Genomic DNA, 24,778 nt, shown 5'->3' with positions numbered 1-24,778 from the left:
TGACTGCTAACTCAGAACAGTGAGAAAATAAAATTCTGTTGTCTAATCTAGCCAATATGTGGGTCTTTGATATGGAAACCCTATCAAACTAATATAGTGGTATAAATTTAATTCACAAAACATGTAATAAAGGGCCTTAAATACATGTATTTAAAGAATCCATAAACGTGTATTGCTCTATTAAGATTTGACTTGCTTAGATAAGTCAAGACAGTCAAATAAATAATTCAATTTAAATCTTAGTATTTAATTTCAAAACACAAGTTCTGTATCTCAAGCTTAGAGCTAGTGCTTATAGAGTGAGAACTACGTAAGAGGAGAACATCTGAAGGAGAACAGAGCCTATCAGGACGGGAAAAGTGACACAAGCTAAGCAACTGTAGAGATGGATTTCCAACATGTCAGTTCGGGATGGGCTTTCTCTTTGTTTGCTTGTTTATTGGCATTTAAGTTATCTGCTAAAAATCCAAGTGCATGTTGCAATAGACTGATTTTCTTCTCCCCCCTCCCCCCCATTTAAACATACTGCCATTTCTTTAGCGCTCTTTAAATAATTTAAGATCTACTTCATTTGTCATTTAAAATTTAACTGCCTTCTTTTTTTTTTTTTTGTAGAGACAGAGTCTCACTGTACCACCCTCGGGTAGAGTGCCGTGGCGTCACACGGCTCACAGCAACCTCTAACTCTTGGGCTTACGCGATTCTCTTGCCTCAGCCTCCCCAGCAGCTGGGACTACAGGCACCCGCCACACGCCCGGCTATTTTTTTGGTTGCAGTTTGGCCAGGGCTGGGTTTGAACCCACCACCCTCGGCATATGGTGCCAGTGCCCTACTCACTGAGCCACAGGCGCCGCCCAAAATTTAACTGCCTTCTATAAAAGTAAATGCTTCTTCTAGTAATGTTTTGGTGTGGTTGCTTATTCCTGAAAGATGTGGCCAGGGGAAAAAGGACATAAGATCATGAATTTTAGAATAAATCTTCAAACAGGTGGGCTTATGCCAAAGAGAAACAAAGCAAAAGGGGAAGGTTGGCTACCAATTCTGACGGTTAGATCTGGTCGTTTACTTCAATATGAATATCAGAAACAAACTGTAGGAACTGTGATTCTTTTATATTCTCTGTGAGAATGAGCTATTCTTTAATGAGACAATAAAAATAAAAGACAAGGAAGCTCTGTAAAAATCAGTCTACCCTATGTGGGAAGAACATGCCACTCAGGAAAAGGATTTACACTCAAGGAAGATTTAACAGGAAAAAGATAACAGAGGGTAGTTTGCTATTTATTCTGTAAACAGAAGTTGATCAAATAATATGAAAGTCAGAAGGAGGTACTTTTTTAAAAACAAAAAATATGGTTGAGCAAATGAAAGTGAAATTTATTAAAAAAAATTAAAAAAAAGAAATTGAAATTTATAGACTACTTTGTAATATTAGTAGTAGGACTGACATTAAGAAATAAGATTTGGAATAAGGGTTGATAAGACTACAGAATGCAATAGACAGTCATGTAAGACAGGGAATGTAATGCAATTAGTAATGCATCATTTAAAAATATTACAGTAGAGGTAGCAAAATAATTGACAAAAATTAATGAAACTATGATCAGGAACATTATAAATATGGAACAGAGAACCAAAATTGAATAATTGATATCATTAAAGAAATTTCAAGAACAGATGAAACAAATGTTAAAAAAAAAATTATGAAGCCAACACACCTGAACTGCAGAATGACTTAAAGACTAAGAGACTAATATTGGTCTAGTGTGGTGGCCACATGTGGTGGCTGAGTGTGGTGGCTCACGCCTGTAAGCCTAGCACTCCAGGCAGGAGGATCACTTGCGGTAGGGAGCTGGAGACCAGCCTGAGCACGAGTGAGACCTTTTAATATACTAAAACTAGAAAAAACAAGCTAGGCATGGTGGTGCATGCTATAGTCCCAGCTACTTGGCAGGCTGAGGATCACTTGAGCCCAGGAATTTGAAGTTGCGGGGAGCTATGATGACATCACTGCACACAAGCCTGGGTGAGTGAAACCTACATCAAAAAAAAAAGAAGAATTAAAGTAGAAAGAAGGAAGATGAATCTTATATAAATTTTTACTTAATAATTTTAATAAAAAAATAAAGAAGGAAGTTACTACAGACCCCAAAATAGCAATCTGAACCATAATTCCAATTAGTTAAATTTGCCCAGACAAATCAATTTTTGTCTTCTGGCTGTGCTTAGGTTGGATGGCCTATTACACATGGGGTTACTTTCCTGAGGCTGGATAGATGATTTGGGCAACAGAGCCAGGTAAAGAAAGGGGAATATAATTTAGGCTGTTATAACAAACACAAAGAATAAATTAAATAAGCAGCCTCCCCATCACCCAACAATTAATTTCCCTGAACTTCTTATTCTCATCAAACTCTTTATATTTTCTCTGAGAATGTAAGCTCATATAGGTCACACCACAAGCAATCAAGCAGAAATTGGAAAGGCCTGAATGCTGGGGAACAGCTGATGATAAGTAAATCAAATAACATAGGGAATCACATCAGAACCCTTCATTAGAGAAGTAGCTGCTGGATTCAGCCCAAGTGTGAACTTGGCAGAAGTGTAATAGTGGCAGTCCTAATCTTGGAAGCTGGCACTCTTCCCTTTTCCTTGAGGAGGCTCCTTGCCTGACACCCGCATCTGATCTTTGAACTCCAAAGGGAAATTTGCCTATTGTCCCAAGCAAAACTGTTTTATTCCCATGGGAGAGGTTTTTTTCATGTGCCCGCATGGCAACTTTTAATGCTTATGATAAGGGAGGAAAATGAAGTTTTTCTAAGAAAATAAAATGATTTTCTAGCTATTTATTATACAGTGCACACAATCATGATTTTTAAGAAATTGACTGCTGGAGGTGTCTGCGGCTCAGTCAGCTGAGTGACAGCATTCTGGGAAGAAGAAACATACATTTCCACCACTGATGATCCCAGAGATACCCAAGATCCTGAAATATTATGCCTTTGATTTCATGAGCTTCTCCAATAATACTGCATAAATTAGTCCTTTTATAAATGAGCCAGCATAAGCTTCTGTGGCTTCCAATCAAGTCAATCTCAAATACCCTGAATATAAGATGCAGGTACCAGGTGCTTGGGCTAGGTGCTAGTGAGCTGCATTATCTCCTGTGTTCATTTGTGATTACGGGAACAATGAAGAAAGCTTTGCAGGAGCATTTAAATGTTTAGAACAATTGCAATACTTTTCTTAGTTTTTTATGATATTGATTGGTAATTCTGTGCAATTCCCTCTCAACAGGTATAATCTTATCTTTCCTACACTGCTTCTGCATTTCAGATCCTAGATTATTTGAAATTTTAATCTTGGTTAAATTTGATTAAGGGACAATGAAAAGTTAAAAATAGAATTCTTCATATTCCTTGAAGCAATGGTAGATAAAATAAAAAACTGATAAGGTCACATCTAAAAAGTCTCAGCTCAAGATAGAGAAATAGCTCAGAGAACTTATGTAATACAGCTGAATAAACCATTTTGCTAAGTACAACTGTTGGGTTAAGACTGCAGAAATTAAATTCTCTAGGATTTTTATCAGAACATTAGGGCATTGTGAGAAAAGAAAAGATTTGAATCCTCAAACATAAATAAATGGTAATAATAGACATGAGCCAGAAAATTTTAAGAATCACTTCTTCTTAATAGCAGTGTAAAAATATGACACCAAACACATTAACATACCTACCATTAAGACATGGCGTCCATATTCCCTCCCATTAATCTAGACCCTTGACTTAAATATGACAGAAGTTGCACTATGCTATCTTCAAGTCTTCAACTTTAGGAAACTTACACCTCCTGCTTTCTCTCTCCTGGACACTTCTTTTGGAAACCAGCCACTATACCCTCACAGAGATCACAGGGAGTGGGTAGCCTTTTTGAGGTGTTCAGGGAGTGGCCTTGTTGAGGTATTTAGGAAGGGGCCTTATTGAGGGGTTCCAAATGGTTTCTAGTGACTTCAGGTTCTTCATGTTCAAGTATTTTTTAATCCCATTCCCTTGTGTGCAAATAATCTATTAACTTTTAACAAATAGAACATAGAAAAATTAACAGGATTTCTCTTCTACGTCAAGTTACAAAATAAGACTCTTACTTCCTTTTTTCTTTCTCAGCTGTTCTAATGAAGTCAGCCTTAACATGAGCTGCTGTACAAGAAGGTCCATGTGTCAAGAAACTAAGGAAGAACTTTAGATAATAGCCAAAAAGGAGCTGAGACACTCAGTCCAATAATCTTCAAGAATATGAAATTTGTCAACAGTCACAGATGAGCTCAGAAGAACAAGCTCCTCCCCCAAAGCCAAGGTATTCAAGCCTTTTAGTAAGATTTCAGCCAACATTTTGATTCAGTCTTGTGAAAAAAATTGAACCAGAGATTTAGTTAAGCTGTGCTGAGATTCTCGACTCACAAAAACTGTAGGATAATACATGTTTGTTATTTAAAATCACTAAGTTTAAGAGCAATTTTTCTTTAATACAGAAACAGGTACTACATAGGCTAAAGATCTGGTTTTTGTCTCAAGTCTTTTATTATCAAGTATAAATATATCAAGTTAAAAGTATTTGCAGCAAACTGGAGTGATACCCGATGCAATCATATTTAAGAGTGGAAAAAAAGAGACCCCAGGGTCAGGATTGATTTGGTATGAAACCCTTTTTTGCCTTTTTTTGTTTGTTTGTTTTAAAAAAAGAGGTCCTAATGATAGGGGAGCATATGACCATTGAACTTTAATGGCAGCATGAACTAGGTGCCTCCTAATATTTCTAACTAAGCACATCCAACACATGCCATCAGAAAGTAGTCCCAAACAGAATCTGAAGAAACAGTCAAACAAATACAACCAGTACAATTCTTACTCCTTGTATCATGACTTCATAGTATAATGACCAGTTTATGAAGAAAAATTGGAGCTTCATTTAGAGAAACCATCACACAATATGGTAGAATTAGTCAGATGTGTTTTGAAGCACTGTTGAAATGTTCCTTAGGGATTATCAGATACTACGTAATGGGGAAAAACAATCTTTCCTTTGCCAGAGGTTCAAAAAACTGTACCTTGTTTTTCACTTTGTCTCAAAGAGAGAGATGGCCTCATATCAAAATATAGGCCTATACTCATTTTTAGATAATGACTAATGGTGTAGTCAGCTATGGAATAAAGAAATGATAATATTAGAGAATTTTATGGCAAAGAGTTTTGGTGAGAAAGTATGTGACTAAATGTCTAAGAATAGACTTAGAGCAGTGGTAGAAAATCACTGGTTTGTGACAGATCAAACATTTAAAAAAAAAAAAATCTTTCACTAAAGAGGCCTTGAAAAGTGCTGACTTACAGTCTGAAACTATGTGTATCCTCTGTGAATATGCACCAGAAGGCAACCACTGAAAAGTAACCTCCCCAGAGTGAAAAGAACAGGATGAGCCTCAGTGGATATTTACTTTTCCCAGCGAGGCCATTGTTCACAGAATAAGCTGAAGATCAGAGTGGTTAAAGGGGAAGAAATGGGATGGATCCATGGATTTAGCCATAGAGAATTTCCCTGACCAAGTTTGGCTTGGCTATTCCTGTTGCTGAGACCAACTCCAAATCAACACTATTACACACAGGTTAGGGGACGAGCCAGACTCTTGTTGTAGGTTGTTTGCAAGTGACCCTTTCTATCATGAAGGGGGCAAAGATTTGTCCTAACTTAGACACCTAATCTAGATTTGGTATTGTCAATACTTCCTTGCTGCTGTCAATGTTATTCATCCATGAAATTACTCAAAGCTTTATACTCTGCATCCAAACAAGAAACCAATTCAAATAAAGGAAGTAAACAGGGGGATGTTGCCTGTGCGATTCACTGCTATTATTTTCTATCCATCAACTGTAAGCAACTGGTTTCCTAAACAATATTACAGAAAAGCCCATTAGAAGCTAAAGAGCAACATGTTTCAGTGATAGGGCTCTGTTTCTCCTCTAGAGAATACTAGTAACCACAAGGATGGGAAACGTGGAGCAAGCGAAGCTGCTGCAGGAGGCTAATTCACAAGCATCACTGTCACCAGCAGTGCCCAGTGTGGCTTCTGGAGAGAACTGTTTAAATCACTTTCCATAGAGATAGATCCAATACCATGGACAAAGGAGTAAGAAAGGGGAGGTAAAAGGGTCTGTCAAAATTACATTTAATGGTCTTGAAAATTTTAACTTCTTTGTGTTTTATCAATCTAACGGCCTTATTTTACAAAAGAATGGTTCCCCAATGGGTTTTACTGAACTAAAAATGAAGAGTATGACCTGGAACTCCTAATGTAAATGGGGGAAATTATGAAAAATGAATTTTTATTGAGGTTATTGAACCTGAGCATCCAGAACAAATATGATGGGTATTATACAATACACACCAGAAAAGATATATATATTCCTATTGGCTGCCTTCTACTCTGAAATCTCAGTGGGCAAGGCTTTATTTTCTTAAGATCGAGACTTTTCCTTGCTCCATCATCAAATAAAGTTTCAAAATGAATTCATGTGGAATATAAATCGAACAGTAGTAAGTCATGACTGTATTCTAGTTGGAAATTCAAGAATGTTGGTCTTTCCTGGTAATTTCATAGTTTCCACAATAAAAAGATTATATACTTAAACATGTATACTTCTTTCACCTCTATATCCTATGTATAATATATTGTAAAGGTAAAATTTACTGTTACTTTGCTCAAAGATATAGAAAACTGGGATATAATCCTGACAGAAGTAAAGGAAGAACAAGCATCACCAATGTTTTGGAGTTAGATAATTGCGTGCAGATTAGAATCCTTTGGGCTGCAAGTAACTTCAAATTAAACTCAAATGGATTTTAAGTAAGTCATATAACTGAAAGTTTGGAAGTAGAGCAGATTTTGCATTGTTTCCCTCAGCTTATTGTTCTCATTTCTTCTCCCTACATCAGCTTCCTACTCAGAAGAATGCCAGTGACCTTGAACAGAAAGACCTCATATATCTGGGCACAAAAACATCCCTAGGCAGAGAACTTTCTATCTCTCGTAAAGCTAGGATTTTTCCCAGAAAAATTTTTGAGAATTATAGAAATTTTGAGAATTTTTATTCTCAAAACTCAGTAGCCACAATTAAGTTTTCAGCCATATCCTAACCAATCTCTGATAGGAGACGCTACATGTATTATACATAAACCTGTGGAGCTGGAGGTATGGTCATTTCTGAAGTATGTGTAGAAAGAAATAGAATGCATGAATAAAAATTGGGGTGATGTTTAAAAGAGTAAAAGGGAGAAATAAACTGATTAAGCCATCAACAATGTATACTACAACAGGGACTATGTATTATAAAATTTAGATACAGAAACCAGGAGTGGCAATGTCTTATCTCATTTTGAAAGAAATGTGAGTGTATTTATGATTATGATAGTATATAAAAATAGATGGATGATAGTAGAATTGTGTTAGTTGGGGCCTCTCTGTGGAGGGAGAATAATAGTTTCTTTGGGAGGACCTCCACATGGCTATATTTGTGCTACATGATTCTGTACTTTTGGTTATAATTGAAACACATAATGATAGTCTCTTGACCCATGGAGGCCCATTTAGATTCTTTTTATTTAATTTGATGTCTGAGTAGAGTACACCAAAGACTGGAGATGCCTGGGACTGTCATCCTCTTTGAAATAACTTGAAATAATTTTGAAAAAAAATCTATAAACTCCACATAGAATTTCAGAGATCCTCTTATTGATGCCTTTCCAACAGTTTTTTTTGTGTGTGTGTGTGCAGCTATTCCATTAATACTACGATCAAGTCTAATCACCCAGCAAAATCTATTTTTTCTAACATTATTTAATTTCTGCTATTCACAACCTTATATAAAATTAAGTAATACAGGTGTGTTGTCAGATTGGAAATCACTGATACAGTTCAAGCTTTTAAATTTATTAATGAAGAAAGTGAATTCTAAAAAGGGTAAGTTGATTTATACAATGGCATTTAGTTTCTCAAAACTTAAACTGTACCTAAACCTCACATCCCTATGAATTCTGACCAATGATTTTGAAAGGTAGATATAAAAATGCTGAACTCCTGATAACACAGCCTCAGTCCAAGTTCAGGACTTTTTTTGTTTTAAAGAAAATTTCTACCAATGTTTCGCAGGCACCCTGGGACTGCTGACCTTTCTGAAAGTGCTATGACCTACTTCCTGACATTTTCTGTGATTTAGTAGCCTTCTTTCTCTTCTTCTATGAGACACATTTTATTTTGAGACCCCCCACCTTTCTGCTATCATAATATTTCCCCCATTTTAACGATAAGACATCTGGGGAATTAAAAAAATCTTCCTCGTTGTAAATCACATGAATGCCCCTGCCTTACTTACAGTATAGTCTTTCAATGTTATATAATAGTAACCGTCTGATTTTTCAGATACATTGATGTGGGAAGTTTGAAAATACCCCTAAAGAAGAGCATAATACAAAAATAAAAGGGCAAATGTAAAATACTCCATGGTCATAAAATCTTTTTAATTGCTTAGTAAAGTAATTGGACTAACGGATGTTAAACTGTGGGTTCAGCCCCGGATGAGTTTGGATTCAGACAATGTGTTGACCTTCAATCAACTTGCTTTATTTTCTTGAAATAATAGTCTCTGATCTTTGTCGGGTCTCATTCAGTTCTGTTCACCTTGGCCTAAGCATGTCAAACTTCTAGGAACTATAGTAAGTATGTTTATGTCTATTGTTCTTCTAGATTATGGAATCCAAAGAAAAGTGTATCTATGATTCCCTTTCCCACCAAGGACACACATTTAAACACAGAAGGTATCTCAGAAATACCAACATAATGTGTATTTCACAGATAACCACATGGGATTCTTTGGAAAACAGAAAGGAAGGAAAATATAATAAATGTGATAAGAAGCATTAATAATTATGGAGAAAATAGTTGATACATGAAACACTTTAATGCTTTCAAGTAGCATTTAACTTCACCTAATAGATATAAATGAGACAGAGGGACTGATGTTCATGTGATAAGAAACTGTTACCCAGATTGCATAGGGTCAATATCACATCCAATTGTCACTAGGTACCAGTTTGCAACTAGTATTTTTCCTTCTGTTTTGAGTGCCCACTTCCATGCCTCTCTGTGCCCGAGAGCTCACTTGTAAACACCTGACTAATCAGAGCTATTGTGCTATATCCTAATTTCAGTAATCTCCTTCATACACCTTTCATTATTGGTACTATTGACTATCTCATGTCAATTGTAAAAGTGGGATGGTAACTAAACTGGCAGAAAAATTCATGCCAATATGTTAAATGGAAAGGTAAATTTCTTCCCAAGACCGACTTCTCTGGTATATCAATCTAAACAGGTAAGGTCTAGTGTTGTTCCTTCAAGCCAGATAGTGTTTGAGATGATGGGATTTTTCGCTCCCCACAAAGCTCAAGGTAGGCTCACACTTACTGACCTTTTTCTCTAGCCACATGTTATGCTTCTCAGAAGCACTGTACGATTCTTGAGAATGAAAAAGGGGCACTCCAACCAGGGCCTGACATATAATAAAGGAGTGAAAGCCTATATTGAAACAAACATCTCAACATTCTTGTGCCTTCATCTTCAGAAAGAGTGGGAGGCAGACTCAATTATTGAGAACGCACTAACCCATTTTTAGATTCTCAAATTGTAAAAGCAAAAAGGGCACTTATCTGCCTCCTGTCCTTCAGGAAAGGACTGATGGTGTTTCCTGAGAAATAAGTTACAAGGACTTAGTAGAAAAAAAAAAAAAAGATGTTTTATTGAAGTGGATGAACACTGACTGAATATGTAACTGAACTTGGTCAATAATAGAGAATAATCTGGTTTCTAGGTACTGGTCAGGAAAAATGGCCCCAGGCTCCATGCCTGACCATCTTCCTAGTACTTTCTCTGAAGCAGATCATGTCCTTGGTCAAGGGAATTGAAAAGTCATATTCAATAACTTAGATAATTCACAATAAATTTCCTTAATTTGTACCACTGCATTCTTTTTACCAATTCTTAGTGAGAGAATTCTTATCTTAGTTTCCCCTTTTCTGTCTCAATTTCCTGGATTATCTTTGTAGTAATTTTAGTACCTCATAGACCATAGGGGTAACCAGACATAACCCAGACATAAAATCTAGCCCACCACTTGTTTATGTAAATAGAATTTTATTTAACAGTCATGTTCACAAGAGCTATGACTGTGTTACGATAAAAGAATTGAGTAAACACAATGAGTATGCGGCCTGCCAAGCTACAAATATTTATCCTCCTGCCCCTGACAGAAAAAGTTTCCTGGTCCCTTACCAAAACCCTGCTTGAGCTCTTGACTATTGCTCCAGTATCCAATTTAAAGTTTGTATCTTAATTCTCTGGCTTCATCTTTCTGATGTCAATCTTAATATTTTTCTGAATTTCTTTTGTATTATTTCTTCTTTATAGAGTTTTATAATGAACTTTTTTTTTTGCAGTTTTTGGCCGGGGCTGGGTTTGAACCTGCCCCCTCTGGCATATGGGGCCAGCGCCTTACCCCTTTGAGCCACAGGCGCCGCCCCTATAAAGAACTTTTAATTTTAAACTAATTTTAGATTCCAGAAAAGTAGCAAAAATATTACAGAATTCTTGTATACTTGTACCAACTTTTCCTTCGTACATTTATTTTAACCAGTGAAGAAATGCTCACGTGTGTTACTAAGTCATGTCCATACTTTATTCAGATTTTCTTAGTTTTTACCTAAATATTTTTTCTATTGCAGGACGCCATCTGGGGTACTACATTGCATTTGGTATTCTTGTCTTTTTAGGTTCCTTTAGACTATGAGTGTTTGTAAGACTTTATTTGGTGTCAATGACATTTTTTGTTTGTTTTCGATGATCTTAAAAGTTTTGAGGAGTACTAGTTGTGTATTTTGTAGAATGTTCTTCCATTTTGGTTGGTTGTCTGATGTTTTTCTCATGGTTAAATGAGGTTAAGAATCTTGAGTAGGAAGATCACTGCTATGGTTTAAAGGATTCCCTATGATATGTATATGTTGAAAGCTAATAGCGGATAATGTTAAAGGAATTTAAGAGGTAAGTAAGTCATGAGGGTTCCTTTTCTCATAAATGGGATTTAGGCCCTTGTAAAAAAGGCATTACCCAGATTTCAGCCCCTTTCCACCCCTCCTGTCCCTATCATGTGAAGACACAATGATCCCCTCTTCTAGAGGATCAACCAGGTGCCATCTGAGAAGCAGAGATTAGCCCTCCCTCATAAGACAACTGAACCTACTAGGGCCTTGTTCTTAGACTGCCCAGTCTCAAGAATTGTAAGAAAATACCCTCTTATTACTTATACATTCCCTCTCTAAGGTGTTTTATTTTTGTTATAACAGCATAAACAGACTTAGACAACCACAGAGGTAAAGTGCCAGATCTCATTAGATGTCCATACAATCAACATGATTGCAGGTCACTGCTGTTAACATTTATTACCTGTCTATAGTAATGTCACATTTCTTCGCTGTAGAAGTACTCTCCTCTCCTTTCCGTATTGTTCTCTATCCTTTGTATTTTTATCAGCTTTTCTATAGCCATATACTGTGTTTATGCTTTGCCACTTCCAAAACCCTATCTGGTTTTCGGTGGAGCCTGAATGGATTTTTTTGTTTGTTTGTTTGTTTGTTTTTCATTTTTTGGTTTTTTTTGCAGTTTTTGGCCGGGGCTGGGTTTGAACCCACCAGCCCCGGCATATGGGGCTGGCGCCCTACTCCTTTGAGCCACAGGCGCGGCCCTTGAATGGATTTTTGATTGTTTTCCAGACACTCTGGAAAACATGCACCACCATCTCAGTGACCTCTTCACCCCTATTTGTTTGCACTCATGTGCTGTGGCATCCTGGTAGACTTCTCTATTTTTCATATGCTATTTTTCTCTGCTTTGAGTGGTTATCTTCTAATTGTGGTCACTTATAGCAAAACAGATATAATTTGGCATAAGTTGAGGTGTGAAAGTTGAAAAACACAGAGAAAAAAACTATGATTATTACCACTAATATTTTATGTTATGGAAAAATCTAACAATGGTTCCAACTATATTGAGTTGTTGGTGATAGAATAATGTGAAAGTGACTTTTTTTAGCAAGCACATGAGAAAATGTGAATGACAGCCACAGAATAGAATTCTTTGAGGAAAGATAGACTCTTGGGTGAGATAATGGACATTAAAAGTATAAAATTGCATACTAAATGTAGCCCATGAATGTAATTATCTAATTTCAGAAAGGTAAAAATTTAACTAAGCTTATAACACAAATAATGCTGAGCACCAGGGAATATCTCACAACATAAAGGTTTTAATCAACTCAAAATTGAAGGATTATGTTAAAAAAAAAAAAAAGAAAATGAAAAAGTGGGGATGAGGGGGGAATCTATTCAAATAAGAAATCCACTTACTTCCAACTAAGTTGGGACATAAGGTAAGCTTTGTGAAAATCACATTGGGATCAAGTGAATCACTTTAAGAATAGGAGATAGTTATGATGCAGGAAAGCATTTGAGCTGCTACTGAGTTGAAGGTTAGAATTAAAGGTACAGCATGCTCTTGAATCTATTCATAGATGCTGTGATGTTGATCAGCAGGTAAGAGCCAGCCATTAAGGTGTTACAACCTTAATCTATACCAGGATGCATAAGAAATAATTTAATTAAGTATAAAATTGTCTTTCAAGGGTTTTTCTTTGATTTTTTAAATTTAATCTATGACCAATTTGAAATTCACTAGCAATTTTTTTTTTCCTGGAAGCTCAAGTCATTAACTCAATCTTCTCACATACCAATCATCTCAATTTTAGTGACAACATATTTTCCTTTCTAGAAGAGCGTTTGTTAGTTTTCAGTGAATTTCTATTAAGAAAAACAACAAATTATGTTGATAAATACTGCAGTTAAGTCTGTTGAGGACTCCAGCTGTGTGTTTTCTCATCTATGAAGAGGTTTGGGAGGAAAGTTAACCTTGTTCTTTCTGCTTTTTCTAAAGCAAAGCTCTTGCCTTTGGGATAGGTGATAATTAGTACAAGGAATGAGGCATTTAACCAAAACATTTGACTACATAATTAGATAGCTTTATTCCGGTTGCACAAAGAATGCTTCAGGCTTCCTGAAAGCAATGGGCAGACTCCTTACACCTCCCTCGGAGATGTTCCTCTGCAGGAGCTTTGCCTGGAAAGGGCTCCAGAGTGGGCTCCACTGATGCTGATGGCACTGGTAGTCATGCAATGTTTGCGAAGGCCAGATTTGGCCTGTGATGGTGCTGGACTTTGTTTTCATCTTCTTGCTCTGTCTCTGAATATATCCAGATACTTTTTTCTTCTATGAAGAATGCTGTTCCCAATGGGAGCTCTGAGTGAAAAGCTAAGGCTATAATTTGCCCTACTGAAATATACAAGATGAATGCATTAAGCATTTCCCCAGAGGCAAGTCTGAATTCTACTGCCTTAAATATTAGGGAAAAAGTGGTACATGTAACTTACTCATTTGATCTAATTTTACCCAGAGGCATATATACACACACACACACACACACACACACGCGCACACACACAACGCACACTTGAGTATTTTATATCGACAGAATATTCATAACCTAGACTTACTGTTTTATTATTATAATTTATCTTTCACTGGTCTTACAATGCTGGACTTTGGCTGCCTTTAATTTCTGTATTATTGGCACTTTTTATAGCTTTGACTTTAGGATCACGGTGTTCTCATAATTATTTGTGTCATCAATTCTTTATTGATTCAGAAATAAGAGTACTGAGCTACTGATCATCCTCGTAAACAGTGTGTTTCCTGGATTAATTTCAACAGATCTTTCCGCAGACTTGTATAAAAACTATACTTGATTGAAATAAAGATAATGATTCTCAAGCAAAATAATACATTCATTCATCATCATCTGTTTAAGAATTTGAGATGCAAAGCATGGAGATACAAAGACACATACTTTATCTTAGTCTCAAAAGATTAGCTATGTTTTTATTTGCATGTGTTTTATTCCACCCACCTCTCTTCCTCCCACACCTCCTTCCCCCCAGTAGATTAATGACGCTGTAATAGATATTCCTGTGCTTAGAAGGGTGCTGTGATGGATAGACACAGAGGTGTGCTGCTCAATTTCCTACTTGAAAGAATTACTTGTTACCTCTACTACTGGGAGAGTTGCCAGCCGCTTCAGGGATTCCTATAACTGGAGAAAGCAGCCTTGCCCAAGAGTGTTCCACATCCAGTAGGTAACTGAGACCAAATTACAAAGGCCCGGCCATTTTAGCCTAGTATGGAATAACCCTTCCTAGCTCACTAGAGAAAAGGCCAAGGTGCTGTCTAGCCCATATCACAGCTCTGCCTCTCCCTCTGCCCCTTCTTTCCTCTCCCTTTCCTCTTTCATGCTACTGCGAAACTTCATTTCAGAGACTGGTCTAATAGAAGTGTTTTCCCAGTGTCCAACCACATTTGAATTGTAATTTGGATGATATGCTTGCCTTTCCAAAAAAGTAATCCAGAGTAGCTGCCAGCTTCACTACACACAGGTCACATGCAGCTCACAATATGCAGTGCTAGCTAAACTACATGTATCATATATAATATATGCCCTGAAGAATGGTTGAAACAGTTCTTTCTCTCTCTCTCTCTCTCTCTCTCTCTCTCTCTCTCTCTCTCTCCCCTTCCTTCCTTCCTATTATTTTTTGGAGACAGAATCTCAGGGTGTTGCCTGAACTAGCATGCATGGCATCATCATAGCTCACTGCAGCCTCCACCTCCTGGGCTCAAGAGATCTTACTGCCTCAACCTCTCAAGTAGCTGGGACTATAGGTACATACTATCACATCTGGCTATTTTTTTTTGAGAAAAATTATTACCCAGGCTAGTTGTCTCGATCAATCCTCCCACAATGGCCTCTCAAATTTCTAGGATTACAGAAATGAACCACCACAACTGGCCAAGAATGATGACTATTTTAACATTCCCTTAAGATCTGTGGCATGTGAAAGATGTCAAAAAGACAAAATAGGTGGCAATATTGTCTGGTGGCAGGAGCAATGAGTAATAATACTTAATATGTGAAAACAAGGTCAAAACTAGAATTATTTCATTCCTTTGCTTTGATAAAAAATAATGTTGCAAAGAAAAATAATGTTGCAGACGTTATTGGCATAAAACAAAATGTTCCTAAGTACAGTAGAACTGAGAAGGTAGATATGGTCATTGAAGTCTTCTCTATACAAATGGTGATTTAAGGGGGAAAATAAAAATGATGTAAGTTTACCAATCAGTAAGAAACACCAGCCATATTTCTCCTCACTGTCAAAGAATCAGCACCCTAAGTATGATCTTGTACAGAACTGGAGAAGGGCCTCTTATTTACATTAGAATCACCTCAAGTTGGAAACCAACACACAAAGTACGACTTGGATTAAACTAGGCCCCAGGAATTCTTCCAGTGTATAGATAGAAGGAAGAATCTTTCCGGGTACACTTGTTTTGGATTCCTTTCTTATGAAAAGACTAAACTGAGATTCACCTTCAGAACTGGATAATTAAGAGATGTATGAAATAACCTGGCCATTCCAGGTACAGTCTTCTCTGAAGTGTGGTTGGCCCACAAGCAGAGGGCAGCAGTCCCAGTTACAAAGTGGACTAAAGAGCCACAGAAAGGTGGACAGGATATCAAACCTTCACCAGAAAACAAATGTATAAAGGATATGAGAATTGCATTTATGGTTCATTCAATTAATATTGAAGAAAAACATCTGCAGAGAAGAAAATTACAGAAATGTACACTTATAACAATAATGAGTCATTTCTTCTGAACTTGAAAATCAGAGAGTTTATATGAAAGTAATTTGTGAATTTAAAGAAACATGAAATGTTACTTAGCACCTAGATCAGTAGGCACTCAGTTTATACATTAATTGCATGGTAAGTTAAACTACTGAAAACATGTTCATTAGAAATAGTAAAAAAAAATCTTTGTCTTTGGTATATATCAGCTTTACATACAGTAATTAAATACCAGAAATAATTAGGCCTGTTATAAATATACCTAATTACTTTTGGGACATTTGTATATGTACCCACTAATTTCTGAGTCAATATTCCATAGATAATTTAGGCACAATCTTACTTTTGGATAATCTTAACATAGGAATGTTTTTGGTTTTCACTATGTTTCATTATGTTTTTGGTGTCCCTTATAAGAAATCCAATCAACAGTGATGACTTTATGGAAAGTTATCAACTTATCACCCACTTTTCTTATTGCAAAAGCCTAAGAGATCTCTGATCATTTAGGAATTCAGAATGTCATACGGTGCAATCTCTTCAGAGAAGGGTAATCTCAGATGATTTGCTATAGGGTAATCTCAGATGATTTGCTATCAAACTTTTGTCCAAAACCCAGAGGAAAGAACAAATATTTACAGGAGTTTGACAGATGTTCAATCCATTATTTTATCTTTAGCAAAGCACAATGGCCCATCTCTGTAAGCCCAGATACTCAGGAGACTGAGAAGAGAGAATTTTTTGAGGACAATAGTTCAAGACCAGTCTCGGCAACATAGCAAGAACTCATCTCTTTAGAAAAATGTTTTTAAAAATTAGGTCAGGGCTGGGTGCAGTGGCTCTCACCTGTAATCCTAGTACTATGGGAGGCTGAGGGAGGAGGATCACTTAAGCTCAGGAGTTTGAGATTGCTGTGATCTATGATGCACAGCACTCTATCTAGGGCAACAGACTGGGACTCTGTCTCAAAAATAAATAAATAATAAAAAAATTAGGTCAGCATGATGACAGGGATCAATAGACCTCAGCTCAGGAGGCTGAGGCAGGAGGATCACTTGAGTCAAAAGTTTAAGGTACAGTAAGCTATGATTGTGCCACTGCACTCCATCCTGGGCAACAGAGTGAGACTCCATCTCCTTAAAGAAAAAATGACAGTGAGGGAAATATACAAGGATTTTCTATTTGATTTTCTTGTCTAGTTACAATGACCTTTCCTAACAAGAGCAATATTTAAAAAGTATTAATGCAAGGTATGCTATTCTGTCCTTTTTTTTTCATTTTTACATACTTTGATCTTAAATCTGTTAGAAAACATGACTAGAGCTATGGACCTGCTCCCCAGAAAAAAATGTGAATCTATTAAAAATGTGTAAAAATGCACTTTCACTTTTATATTTACTTTACCTAATACACAGACCCCTGATGATCATCCATGGATTTTAACGGAGCCAGGGATAGTAAGTGTGTTAGGACTGGCAGAGTGTAAACAGGTGGGAAGTAAGAGTCTAAGGGTGGAGAGTGGGAACGGAACCATGGCTGGGAACTGTTCCCTGTGGGAATGTACACAATAAGGAGCACCTAGTGACCTTTAACTGACCTGGGCTCCTTATCATCATATTGGCATAGCATGCGCAGAGTTTTCGTGAAGGATTCTAGGACGATACATGTATAGTAAGGAAACTGTTATATAACCTAACTTGTATGTAACCTGTGATGTAATCTGATCTATAATCCCAACCTGTCAATCAGCCCAAAGGTGGGAAATGACAACCAATTCTGTCAGGAGAAAGGCACGACAACTAGTGAGCAAGTGAAAGACATGTGTGCTCAGACGTCAAGATCTTTCTCCACTCATGGAGAATGACCCATCTCTCCCTCTGAGACATACTTTTGCTTTGCAATGAATGTTGCGTGTGTGTGATTGCTTTGTATATGTGATCACGCTATCATCAGCTCAACTCAGCTCCAGTACTCATTCTTGATACTGGGAACTGGGGCATCACACAGACCTAACATTTGGTGCCGAAGCCTGGGAACGCCTCTGACTTCCAGAACTCCTTCTACCTCTGGTAAGGTAAGGTGACAGAGTGATGTGTGCTTGTTGAAGGCTGCATTGTGTGCTTGTTGGAGGCTGTGTTGTGCGTTTGTTGGAGGCTGTGTTGTGCATTTGTTGGAGGCTGCTTTGACAGTGTGACAAAGCATCATGGTCTTTTAGGTCTTGCTACTTCCCTGTATTGGACCCCTGAGTTTTGAAAACTTCTGTTCTCTCCCCCATCTCAGTCATCAGCATGGAAGGTAATCATAAGTCCCTGTGTATTCCACAGCTTCTCTGATCAAGTCTTTGCTGCCTCCTTTTCTGATGTGTTCCAATTGCCCTACTGGGAAAGACTGTATTCTCCATGCTGCAACATTTGTTTTGCTGTGTTCTATCACTTTTCTGCTAGCCTTTGTGTTTGCTCAGCTGCACCCACCATAACTTACTAGATTTGGCCACCATTGCCTTGTTGGATAGAGGAAAAGAGAGGGTGGAAATGTGTACTTATTAATTCTCTGCCAGGCTTACGGGCTCCCCAACCCCTGTGTTTAACAGAAAACCTGTTCAGGATGGGGGTGATGGCAGGCATCCTGGATGACTCCCCCTTGCAATGCCTCCTCAGCAACTGGAATGAATACGTAAGGAGGTGTGAAAGAAAGAAGCTTATTCTCTTTTGGGTCTCATGACTGGAATTTGGAGGGGGGGAAACTGGATTAGTGTGTGATTTTTAAGCAGGACTAATTTCTGGTATCGTTGGTTTGGTTTCACTGAGTTATTGGTGAAAATGCTAATGTGTTTAACTTTAGGGGGTCTTACTAGGGTGCATGTCTTGTTTTCATAGGCTATAGAATAATAAATTAGTTAAATGTAAATAAAATAGATATTTGTAATGGACAGTTCAAGGTTTCCTGTTTGTTAGGTTTTTGCTAAAATTTAAAGTTACTACGGATGGAAATTCTGGTCAATGCATGTGATTCTGAATATGGGGTATACCAAGGTGTTAAATGTGTGGTGAAAGAGGCATAAATATGTTCTTATTGAGAAAATACATATTTTATCTAATTCAGAGGTTATTTTAAAGTTGATTCAAAGTATGGATTTGGAGGAAAAGGCAAGATAAAGGGCAAATAATGAGCTGGAAAAGAAATATATAGAGGCTATGAGACTCTGTTTAGATAGAGAAGTAAATAAAATAATTAAAAGACAAAACACTAAAACAATTAATTTCATATTTGTATGCTTTTTCTGAGTTGGTAAGGTCTTTGCAATAATAGATGTAAAGGTAAAAACAAACAAAATCACTGTATTTTACTATACAAAAATTGAAAACATTTTATATCAAAGTCACCTTAAAACAAATGAGGAAAAATGTCAGCATTTATTATAAGCAGCTATTATCACTAAATAAAAAAAAAATTATTTAAAAGTGGTTTAAAAGACAAAACATCTTTAATAAAACAAATACTCTAGGAATATAAAAGTTAATTCACAAATAAAATTACAAATATTGCAAATTTTTACTATAAGTAGCAATCATAGAAATATACATTTAAAAAATAAGATGATATTACCATCTTTTATGACTAGCTAGTAACGTAAAGAATGATAAAATATAGCATCTGAGTGAAATGGGTTAGTACTGCTAAGAGAAAAATTTAGACATATATCTTGCCATTTATATATTTATATCTATCCAAAATTACCTTTAATGAGCTAATGTGATAATGTTCCATTATTAATACTCCAGCCATTTGAAACCAAGTTCAAAATTTTGAGCTTAATTATATTTTTAAAATTATCTATAATAAATATTTTAGTAATTGTGCAACTAAAAGAAAAAAAAAATTCCCATCCAGTTCCCATCAAAGCTATCAAATTGAAAGCAAGGTTTGACACTTCCTTGCATATTTGAATCAATGCAGTGTACTCCAAGGCAATGATCAGAACCCTCAGAACTTGTTCCTTCGCTCTAAAATCATAACACTGTTAATAAGCTTCCTTCATCTCATAATGGCTGGTCAGCTTATGGCTAAGAATTATGCCATGATCTCTGATGAATAGAGAGCCATAAAAGGATTTTGTTTGCAAGGGAAATACTTGAATCAAAATAGTAGTCCTGCTTTTAAGTATCACTGGAATTAAGCTGAGCATACTGCTAAGCATTGTAAATGAAAGACACTTTAGCTCTTTTAGCAATGAGAAGCAAATGAACCACTGTGTAACAAAAGACTTAACTAGCTGGACATGACCACATGGTTTGGGGATCTATGGGAAGATACTATAGTTAATGAACCAGTAGGGAGATCTGCATATTTGTCCAGAAATTTCAAGAACAGATGGAGTTTCTTGTAGTTAGAACTGTTCAATCATAGATCTACCAAAACCAAAGAAATTATTGTACTTTCCGTAAGGGATAGGTCAGGGAAGCAGGGAAGGGTATATATATAATATTTTGTATTTATTTATTCATTTGTATGCTGGTTCATTTAAGACGTATTGAGAATACTCTAAATACCAAATCTTGGATCAGTGGCTATGAAAAAAATTTTTTAAATTATTGGAAATTACTTCTGGAAACCAAAAGCATTACTCCATATTATTGTACTGAATTTCATTTCTGAGCATAATACTAATGTTTATCTTCTTTGAAAGGTTCAGTTAACACACGGTATTTATTTTTTGTTTGTTTGATACAGGCAATGCAAATATACATGCAGATTAATCCATTAAATTCAGCCTCAGGCAAGAAAAACATTTTTTTTGTTCAAATAGCCCTGTGATTATTGCTATGTTTTCTCTCCCATTACCCTATGGTTCAGTTACTCACACTAGTCTCCAGCTCCAGGTTATGGCTTTGCATCCCCTAGACTTGATTCCTCAAGCAAACAAACACAAGCCTTCTGAACAATATTCTGAACTAATTCTCAAGGATTTATATTATTTAGGTCAACAAATGTCTCTCTATAAAGAAACTATGCCAGGAAAACTTAAGAAGCCTATTTTTTAAGCTATCAAGTTAACACACTCCAACAATTGAGTAGATACAATCAATTATCTCACTTAGGTTGACAAAAATAGCAGTATCAACTGGGCTTATATATTACGATCAGAATAAACTGTCATTTCTTGTTTATGACTTTTCTATTGTCAAATCACTTAATTGTTATGTATTAGAGATGAAAAATGTGTCACACTGTGAAAAAAGCATTTTTATGAATCAAACCTAATAGCCACACTGAGAATAAAACTTGACCAAGACTCTTGTGGAAAATCTGACACACCCACAGGAGTAATTAAACTCCTTATTATTTTTGTTACTTCTTGCATTCATCTATTTTCCATAGGTCTTTCCTTTAAATTTGAGTAATTAAGATGCATTTCTCCTATAATTTCCTTTAAAAATATTTTAATAAGAAAATAGGTACATAAAAATATGTGTGTGTGTGTTTTTTAGCCACATAAATATATACTAAGTTTTCTAATAATGTTTTTAAATTCTAGGAGTCTTATTGTTGAGTCTTTGGAAAAGAGGTAAAGGACATCTATAAAGGAAATTATGGAACACTAAGAAAAGACATAGCAAAATATATTAACAAATGGAAGAACATACCATGTTCATTGCTGAGAAGAATCAACATGGTTAAAATGTTTATACTTTCCAAAGAAATCTACAGATTCAATGCAATCCTCATTAAAATCCCAGCATTATACTTTCAAGATTTGTAAAAAAACATTCTTTGTTTTGTGTGGAACCAGAAAAAACTCTGTATAGCTAAGGCAATTCTTAGTAATGAAAACAAAGCTGGGAGCATCAGCCTACCAGATTTTAGGCTGTACAATGAGGCCATAGTGATCAAAACAACATGGTATTGGCACAAAAATAGAGACATAGACACCTGGAACAGAAAAGAAAACAATGAGATGAAGCTAACAACTTATAGCCACCTAATCTTTGATAAATCAAACAAGAATATACACTGGTGGAAAGAATCCCTATTCAGTAAATGGTGCTGGGAGAACTGGATAACAACATTTGAAAGACTGAAATTGGACCTACACCTTTCACCACTCACTAAAATCAATTCAAGATGGATAAAAGATCTAAATCTAAGACATGAAACAATAAAAGTATTTGGAAAAAGTGGGGGGAGAAGGGGGAGAAACACTCAAAGGTATTGGCCTGGGAATGAAGATGTCAGCACAATTGCAACAGCAGCAAAAATAAACAAATGGGACTTAATTAAACTGAATAGCTTCTGTACAGCTAAGGAATCAACAACCAAAGTAAATAGACAGTCATCAGAATGGGAAAATATATTTGGATATTATAAATCAGACAAAAGATTGATAACTAGGATCTATAGAGAACTCAAATTAAGCAACATGAAAAGAGCCAACAACCCCTTCTATCAATGGGCAAAAGAGATGAATAGAATTTTCTCTAAAGAAGACAGATGAATGGCTAACAAACATATGAAAAAATGGCCATTGCCCCTAGTTCTCAGAGAAACGCAAATCAAAACCACCCTGAGATAACATCCAACACTAGCAAGAATGGACTGTATTACAAAGTCGAAAAGCTGCAGGTACTGACATGGATGTGAAGAGAAGGGAACACTTTTACACTGCTGGTGGGAACTGCAAACTAATAGAATCTTTTTTGGAAGGAATTATGGAGAATCCTCAAAGAACTCTAAATAGACCTCTCATTGGATCCTGCAATCCTATTACTGGACATCTACCCAAAAGAAAAAAAAAATCCTTTTATCTTAAGGACATTTACACTAGACTGTTTATCACAGCTCAATTTACAATCATCAAAATGTGGGAACAACCTAAATGCCCACAACCCAGAAATGGATTAACAAGCTGTGGTATATGTATACCATGGAATATTATTCAGCCACTAAAAAAGACAGAGACTTTACATCTTTTATACTAACTTGGATGGAAGCAGAACACAATCTTCTTAGTAAAGCATTATAAGAATAGAGAAGCAAGAATCCAATGTACTCAATTTTGATATGAGAACAATTGATGACCCAGTACGTGGTGGGGGTGGGAGAATGGGGGAGTGGAGAAAGGGAAGGAGAGAAGGGTGGGGGAGTCACAGTGTTTGGCACACCTCTTGGGGGAGAAGTACATTCATAAGAGGGACTTTGCCTGACAAATGCAATTAGCGTAACCTGGATCTTTGTACCCTCAATGAATCCACACAATGAAAAAAAAATCTTTAAAAAATGTTGTACATTAACATATATGAGAAAGTTATCTGTTATGAGGGGCAACATTACTTCCTACTTTAAATATTTCCATGTAGACACTAAGATGATATCTTTCTCTTACATGCTTCAGACTCCTGCTCACAGAAAAAATGTGAGTTACCTGACAGAGGGTGACACCCATTAATGTATATTTTCTCAATTGGGTGAAGTTCATAGTTATTAAAAGTCCATAAACACTAATGCTTCTGTCTCTATTTGTCTCTCTTCATTCAGGTTCTGGGTCAATGTATCTGTTCTCGGAACCGAATTTTTACCCATGTATGAGAGCCCAAGATTTAGACCAGTGATTTTCAACCAGGGTGCCATGAGAGGATCCTAGGTATGCCGCGAAAATTTTTAAAGATTATTAATTACATTATTTTCAGAAGAAGTCCAAAACACGGTTAAGTGTATATATGAAAATTTAAAAACATCTTTACACTGATTATATAGGAGTATATCATTTTACAATAGATAAATGTTTCACTATTATAATAAATGAACACAAGCTTATTTCTAAAGTGGGTTGAGGTGTAGTCTTGAAAAATAAGTTTTTGAAATACGTCTATAGACGGCATGATTTGACAAGAATTTGCAACTGAAAAATAATTTTCATTGAAATCACCTGAAGTGAATGAAGTCAAAGGACTCAGCAATCCCTCATTGTGCCTGAAGTAGTAAGAAGGTGTAGCTCATACTGACCATGTTGTCCAGTTCTGTCTAGATTTGAAATAATGAAGTAGTTGGACACAATTGCCTTGCAAATCCTAGTTTTGAAAATTTTCTGAGTGTGCTTAATTAATACCTGGATTTCTTTTTAAAAAGTATGAGTTGCTTATTTACTTATTTTTAAGTAAATTACTTAAAGTAATTACTTAAATTACTTTTGACTTGGCATTTTTTATTATTATTACCTAGCATTCAATTAAAATGGACAAGTTTCTAGTAAAGAAACAAAAATTAGAAAATGACACTAATGCATCAAACACTGCTTCACCCAGTACATGGGCAACTAAATTGAAAACTAGTAGTCATCAATATAATGAAGATTATTTATCCTTGGTTTCAGTTGAAGTAAAGGAAATCTACCATGTTCAATATGCATAATTTGTGGTGAAACATTAGCAAATGAAGCTATGTTTCCAAGCAAATCAAAGAAGCATTTACAATCCAGACATTCCCACTTCTCTAAAAAGCCTGTGGAATATTTCAAACTAATTGCATTCAGTAATACTAAACAAGCAAAAATATGGACCAAATTTGCAACGATATCAGATAAAGCACAAGAAGTGACTATGCAGCTGCAGAAATCATAGCTAGGAAGATCAAATCTCATGCAATGCAGGATCCATTATTTTACTGGCCTGCTATGAGATATACAAACAACATTTGGAGAAGAATACGAAAAGAATTTTTTAAAAATTCTGCTTTCAGATAATACAATTTCTTAATGTGTTAAGAATTTATCTGAAAATATAGAATTTCAAATAATGTCTCACCTCAAAGAAGTAAACATGTCTCCCATTCAGTTGGATGAGTCTACTGATATCAGTGGAAATCCCAACTTTTAGCTTTCAGTAGCTTTGTC

The sequence above is a fragment of the Nycticebus coucang genome, chromosome 4, assembly GCF_027406575.1.
Source record: "Nycticebus coucang isolate mNycCou1 chromosome 4, mNycCou1.pri, whole genome shotgun sequence".
Taxonomy (NCBI): Eukaryota; Metazoa; Chordata; class Mammalia; order Primates; family Lorisidae; genus Nycticebus; species Nycticebus coucang.
The sequence above is the reverse complement of the archived record's forward strand: the minus strand, read 5'-3'. Positions refer to the sequence as shown.